This window comes from Rhincodon typus, chromosome 3, assembly GCF_021869965.1.
Source record: "Rhincodon typus isolate 14 chromosome 3, sRhiTyp1.1, whole genome shotgun sequence".
Lineage (NCBI taxonomy): Eukaryota > Metazoa > Chordata > Chondrichthyes > Orectolobiformes > Rhincodontidae > Rhincodon > Rhincodon typus.
This window is the reverse complement of record NC_063334.1, coordinates 74,962,652-74,970,093: the sequence shown is the minus strand read 5'-3', so window position 1 is coordinate 74,970,093 and position 7,442 is coordinate 74,962,652. Positions and strand designations below refer to the sequence as shown.

At 39.8% G+C, this 7,442-nt stretch overlaps 1 protein-coding gene across 1 annotated transcript in view; it reads right to left on the bottom strand.

The window, feature by feature from the left end:
• The window catches only part of fbxl17 (F-box and leucine-rich repeat protein 17), a 192,737-nt gene that overhangs the window by 70,638 nt on the left and 114,657 nt on the right, over positions 1-7,442 (bottom strand). The gene's annotated exons all lie outside the window — the stretch shown is intronic.

Below are 7,442 nucleotides of genomic sequence, written 5' to 3'. Positions count from 1 at the left end.
GTTTATCAATGCAGAAGGAAACAGGAGTCCCAATTTTTGGATTAATGTGGAAATCAAACAGATGGGTGCTGTAATGGATAGCAAACAAATGTCAGTAGTGTGAGACTTGGATTTCATTTACACATCCCTATTGGTTTTCCATTTAAAACTGGTAGTAAGCAGTAGCTGGCTGATGGGTGGGTTAGAGGAGTATTGGATTGCAGGATAAGGTCTCTGGTATCCGGTAAGCCGTGGTCAATTTGTTTTGTGAGTTCCTAACTTTGTGGATGACAGGGTGTACATCCTGGAGTAGGGAAGTCCTAAACTTTCAAAGTGGGGCTTGGAGCAGTGCATTTTGGGCCAAGAGCAGTTTATCTTTCCTGAAGTGCTGGATCCAGAACAATACAGTTTTCTAAAGTAGGTTTAATGAGAGCTTTATACAAATGTAATACAGTTCCCATATCTTTTTTTCTAGCCTCCTTGAGATTTTTTTGTCTTTATTCAAATGTGGGATGTGGTTGTTGCTGGCTGGGACAGCATTTATTGTCGGTCTCTAGATACCATTGAGAAGATGGTGGTGAGGTGTCTTCTTCTTGAACTGCTGCAGTTCCATTAGGGAGACAATTCCAGGATTTTGACTCAATGGAACCATAGGAATGGTGATATATTTCCAAATCAGGATGATGAGTGGCTTGGTGGGGAACTTGCAGGTGGTGGTGTTCCCATGTATCTGCTGTCTTGTCCTTCGAGATGGAAGTGGTCATGGGTTTGGCAGGTGTTGTCTAAGGTGTCTTTGTAAACTTCTGCTGTGAATCTTCTAGATGGCACAGACTGTTGCTAATGAGCATTGGTTATGGGTGGATGTGGTGCCAATCAAGCAGGCTGCTTTAACCTCCATGGTGTCAAGCCTTTTGAGTACTGTTGGAGCTGCACTCATCCAGGCAAGTGGAGAGTATTCCATCACACTCCTCACTTGTGCCTTGTAGATGGTGGACAGGCTTTGGGGAATCAGGAGATGAGTTACATGCTGCAGGATTCCTAGCTTCCAACCTGCTTTTGTAGCTACTGTACTTATATGGCTAGTCCTGTTTGATTTCTGATCACCCCAGGATGTTGATAGTGGAGATCCAGTGATTGTAATGGCATTGAATGTCCAAGGGGCAATGGTTATATTGACTCTTATTGGAGATGGCCATTGCCTGGCATTTGTGTAGTGCGAATGTTACTTGACACTTTTTAGTCCAAGCCTAGATATTGCCCAGATCTTACTATATTTTGATATGGACTGTTTCAATATCTCAGGATTTGCAAATGGTACTGAACATTATGCAATCATTAGTAAGCATCCCCATTCTGACCTTATGATAGAGGGATGATCATTGGTGAAGCAGCTGTAGATTGTCGGACCTCAGAAATTACCCTGAGGAACTCCTGCAGAAATGTCCTGGAGGTGAGATGACTGACCTCCAAACTTCCTTCATGGTAGGTATAGCTCCAACCAGTGGAGAGCTGTTCCCCTTTATTCCCATTGACTCCAGTTTTGCTCAGGCTCCTTGGTGCACACTTGCTCAAATGCAGCTTTGATGTCAAGGGCAGTTGCTCTTATCTCACCTCTGGAATTTAGCTCGTTTGTCCGTATTTGAACCTGTATTGAGGACAGGACCTGAGTGGCCCTGGCAGATCTTAAACTGGGTGTCAGTGAGCAGCTGCTAAGCATGTGTTATTTGATAGTAGTGTTGATGGTACCTTCTATGACTTGCTGATGACCAAGAGCAGACTAATGGAGTGGTAATTGGCTGATTTATGCTGCTTTGTGTACAGGACATACGTTGGCAATTTTCCACATTGTTCGATAGACGCAGTGTTGTAGCTGTATGGGAGCAGCTTTACTAGGGGTGCAGAAAGTTCTGGAGCACAAGTCTTCAGTACTATTGCCAGAATGTTATCAGGACCCAAAGCCTTTTAGGAATCAGTGACTCCAACCTTTTCTTGATATCAGGTAGAGTGAATTGAATTGGCTGAAGACTGACATCTGTGATGCCAAAGACCTCTGGCGCAGGCCAAGATGGATCATCGATTCGGCACTTTTGGCTGAAGATTGTTGCAGATGCTTCACTCTCGTCTTTTGCACTGATCTGCTTGGCTCCCTCATCATCAAGGCTGGGATTACTTGTGGAGCCTCTTCCTCCAATCAGATGTTTGATTGATCACCACCATTCATCACTGGATGTGGCAGGGCCAAAGAGCTTAGATCTGATTTGTTGGTTGTGAGACAACTTAACTCTGTCTGTCACTTGTTGCTTATGCCGTTTAGCATGCAAGTAATCCTGTTTTGTAGCTTGTTGATATCTAATTTCTAGGTATACCTAGTGTTACTTCTGGCATGTCCTCCTGATGTCTTCATTGAACTAGGGTTGATCCCTAGGCTTGATGGTAATGGTACAGTGGGGGATATGCCAGACCATGAGGTTGCAGATTTTGTTGAAATATGATTCTGTTGCTGATGGCCCAAAGTATCTCTTGGATAGCATGTCTTGAGGTGCTAGATCTGTTCAAAATCAATTCCATTTAACATGACGATAGTGTCAAACAACACAATAGAAAGATAGAAAATAGGAATAGGAATAGGCCATTTGGCTCTTCAAGCCTGCTCTCCCATTCAATATAATCATAACTGAGTATCCAACTCAGTAACCTGTTTCCACTTTGGCCCTAAACCCTGTGATCCCTTTAGCCTTAAGAATCTATCTCCTTGAAAACATTCAATTTTTTTGATCTCAACCACTTCCTGTGCCAATGAATTGCATAGACTTACCACTCTGTGGGTGAAAAAAATTTCTTCTCATCTCAGTCCTAAATGACCTGCTCCATATCCTTAAACTGGAGCCCCACACTTACAAGTTGGAGTTATACAACATTATGTTTAAGAATAGATTTGGCCCTAGTGGACTAGGTCAGAAGACCAAAAGGTAGAATAGTTAATGAGCACTGGCAGATGTTTAATGAGATACTGAACTGTTACCAACTGAAATATATTCCAGAAAGGAAGAAAGGTTGTAAGAGGGCAAAAAACATCCATGGCTAAGTAAGGAAATTAAAGACAATATAAAGACAAAAAACAAATGCATACCATATTACAAAGGTGAGTTGTAGGCTGGAGGATTGGGAAACGTTTAAATCAACAAAGGGTTATAAAAAAATCATAAAAGGAACAAAGCTAAATTATGAAAAAAAGTGCAAAAAATAAAAATAGATGGCACCAGTTTTCTATTAGTATATGAAAGGAAAGAGTAGCTAATGTGAATGTCGGTCCGTAATGGGTAGCAGATTTTAAAAAATAGATGAAGAGAAATTATTTCTCTTAAAGGGTTGTGAATCTGTGGAATTCATTACCCCTGAGTGTGATGGATGCCGAGAAGCTGGATAAACTTGAGCAGGTGATAGATTTTTAACGAGTAATGAGTTTAAAGGTATGGAGGATGGACAGGAAAGTGGAATTGAGGCTGAGATAAGATCAGCCATGAATGTATTAAATGGTGGAGCAGGCTTGAGGGTTGAATTGCCCACTCCTGCACCAAGTTCTATGTTCCACCTGCTAACCGAAGTCAACTCTTTGCCTCCAATGCCATGAGCTTTCACATGACAAAAGATGGAAGCATCACATTTACTCCTTGAATGGTGTTAAAGTATCTAAAGATGAAGCCAAAAGAAACTTGCGAGTCTTAGAGTTGACATGCAATGGAGCCAACCAAAGCAAACTCACAATAAAAGAAGAAAACACATTGTTAAATGGAATTGCCAAACTGATTACAGTAGAGAATCAGGCCAATTCACTTGTCTGTTTTGTACTACTGCTGTAAAGAAATTTACACCTCATTATGTTCAGTTTTATGTTTTAATTTAAGTCAGTTAAAAGAAGGAAATTGCAATGAAGACATTTAATAAGATGGAGCCATGGTTTTATAAATCAGGAGAGATTGGCGAAACAGAATGATGAGAGGCAACCTAATGGAGATTTCAAAATAGTATTTTCATGATATAATTCAGGATTACTTTTTCATCTGTCTGGAGAGTTGATAGCTAGCAAAGATAAATTTCAAATCATTACTGAAAGGACAAATAAAAGCAAAATATTGCAGATTCTGGAAATCTGAGACAAACATGCAAAATGCTGGAGAAACTCAGCAGGTCTGACAGCATCTGTAGAGAGAGAAACAGTTAACGTTTTGAATCTGGTATGACTCTTCTTCAGAAAATAACAAAGTTTAGAAGAAAATACATACAGAAGTTTACTGGGACATAGAATATTTTACTCAAATAAGTGATGAAACAACCATGCTTTTAAAGGGAACATCTTGAATTTCAGAATTTCAAAAGGCCACATAGAAAGGACATGAATTGGTCCACGTGATGCCTTTTTCAGGAGCTTGGTTCAAATTTTATGAACCAAATGACTACATTCTGCGCTGTAAGGAATGATGCTATAACATTCGATGATTCTGTGACATAATTATCTTCTAAGGCTCTAATGTTGTTATAACATTGGGATTAATTGGTTGGCTTTCAAAAACATAACACAGTCACAATGAATGGTTTCCCTCAGTGCTAAGTGATTTTAAAATCATCTTGTGTAATATATCTGGTGATGGTCAGGTTTGTAATATCGGCTGTCATTAACATCCTCAAACTATTCCATCTAAACTGTAAAATGTCATGGATTACATTGGATTCTAAAAAATAGCTTTATAAAATTATTTTGATGCCGGGGTTGGAGAGTTTGACCTACAGGGGGAGGCTAAATAGGCTGGGGCTATTTTCCCTGGAACATCGGAAGTTGAGTGGTGACCTTATAGAGGTGTATAAAATCGTGAGGAGCATGGATAGGTTGAATAGCCAAGGTCTTTTCCCCAGGGTAGGGGAGTCCAAAATTAGAGGGCAGAGGTTTAAGGTGAGAGGGGAAAGGGATCTAAGGGGCAACTTTTTCACCCAGAGGGTGGTGCTTGAATGGAATGGGCTGCCAGCGGAAGTGGTGGAGGTGGGTACAATTATAACATTTAAAAGGCATCGAGATGAGTATATGAATAGGAAGGGTGGGCCAAATGCTGGCAAATGGGACTAGATTGCTTTAGAATGTCTGGTCGACATGGACAAGTTAGACCGAAGGGTCTGTTTCCATGCTGTACAACTCTATGACTATGATTGTATATTGTAAGTAAAATAACTTGTGCTAATTATGAAGTTGAATAGAATGAATTCTGTAATTCTTCACTTGGAAAGTATTTTGCAGAGTGGATGGTTTATACTTTATAGCACTTACTCAATCTTCTGTTCCAGTTAAAACAATAGAATTAAATTTTGGGCAGGTTCTAAAGAAGCACAGGAGATCAATTCTAGCAGATTACCATTATGACAATGAAGGCACCAATCAATCACTCTATCTTGATTCTATTGGCATTCTTAATCACTGCAATGCTGCAGTGTAAATTATAAGATAACTTCAAACTCTTGGTGTAAACGTTTGCTCTGCAGCTCCTTCTGTAGCATCCAGTACTGTATATATCACTTTCCCATTTTTGTCTTCTATTTATTGTGAATATAGGTATTGAATTCAAGAAACGATGCACAATCTCTAGCTAATGAAGGATGCCATTATTCAAGATTCCCATAGTGCACAGGTTTGGGATCATTTCCCATGCTGATCATCTACTAATTGAAAAATCCATTGTTGAAGATATACAGAAACGTTCTAATTCAAAGAATGCCACGAAAAGGTTAGGTAGCACTTCAATATCAAATTAGTTGATCACTAAATATCTAAAATTTATTTATTTCATTTCAAAAATGTTTATAAACATTTACTACAAATTAAATCATAATGATCATAAGTTGAGAATGATCATGTTTACCTTTAAGAATGCAGTTTTTCTTGTCTTCAGCAGATTAACATGCATTCTTATATTATTTCTCTGACGTAGTATTTTATATACCATGATGTTTTATGTACCTCTGGGCTTTGTTTTGTATTCGTGTCCATTAGATCATTGGGTGAGGTGACAGTTTTAAGCATTTCCATGAACCCTCTTTTATTGTCAGTGAAGAATATGGTCAATATGTAGGCAACCATTTTTAGCAGGCCAAGAATGACGGTCATATTTTTCATGCTTTAGCCTTGAAAAACTGGACTGTGAAATTCCACATGTTTAGATAAATCAGGTGAATTCCAAATTTTGCTCTGCAGAGATAGAATCAGTTGTATGGTCAGCTTAATTGAATATTCCATGTCAGCTTTCCAATGCAAAACCCATGTTCAACAGGTATACTATTATTGTGTATTTGGAAATTAGAGTGCAGCTTTTAATTTCTGCTAAAGACTTCAGGATTTTCCTTCTAAGGGGCAAATGGACATTCACACTTGTAATAACTCAGGAATCCCGACTGGAAAGGAATATAATTTATTGTTGAACACCAAAACAGAGCCACTGCTCATAGCAAATATAGGTTAGACCCAGCCTGGGACAGACAGTTTTGCAGATTCATCCCTGAATCTGCTCTTTTTTTTTCTAACCAATCATTTCAGAGATGTAATCGGACACCGCTCGAGTAGGTGAGACCTGAACCCAGGTCTTCTGGCTCGGAAGTAGGGACGCTACCATTGATTGAGAAGAGCCCCTCTGGGTCTGCTTCATTAAGGGCTCAGGTGATAAGTTCTATCTGCGCAGGCTACCAAGAGAACTCAAACTCAATGAGCTCCACAAGGAGATTAATTAATGATTCCCCGTGGGCCTTGTAGTGGTTATCACAGAACTGATCTGGGATTCCTATCCCACTTCAGGGAGAAAACATTCAAACCCCCTGATTTTCATGAGGAGGGATATGTGTGTAATTTACTGGGGGGTGGAATTAGTGTTCATTTAAAGGCTTTGGGGCAAAAACAAAGATGGACCTAACCAGGAATCAAAGCCACATTGTAAAGACCAAATATATTATTTTTGGGACAAGGACTAAAAATTTGGAAAGCATGCTGCTTTAAACCAATGTAACTGTGGAAGATGATGTTACAGTTTTAAAAGCAAATTACTGGAACTCATTGTGAGTTTTATCTACAGTGTCGTTTTATTCAAGGGGTGATGGAAGATATTTGGTGTGTGTGTTTGCGTGGTGTTTGCATGGTGTGTGTGTGTGTGTGTTTGCATGGTGTGTGTGTGTGTGTTTGCATGGTGTGTGTGTGTGTTTGCATGGTGTGTGTGTGTGTTTGCATGGTGTGTGTGTGTGTTTGCGTGGTGTGTGTGTGTGTGTGTGTGTTTGCATGGTGTGTGTGTGTGTTTGCATGGTGTGTGTGTGTGTGTGTGTGTTTGCATGGTGTGTGTGTGTGTGTGTTTGCATGGTGTGTGTGTGTGTTTGCATGGTGTGTGTGTGTTTGCATGGTGTGTGTGTGTGTGTGTGTTTGCATGGTGTGTGTGTGT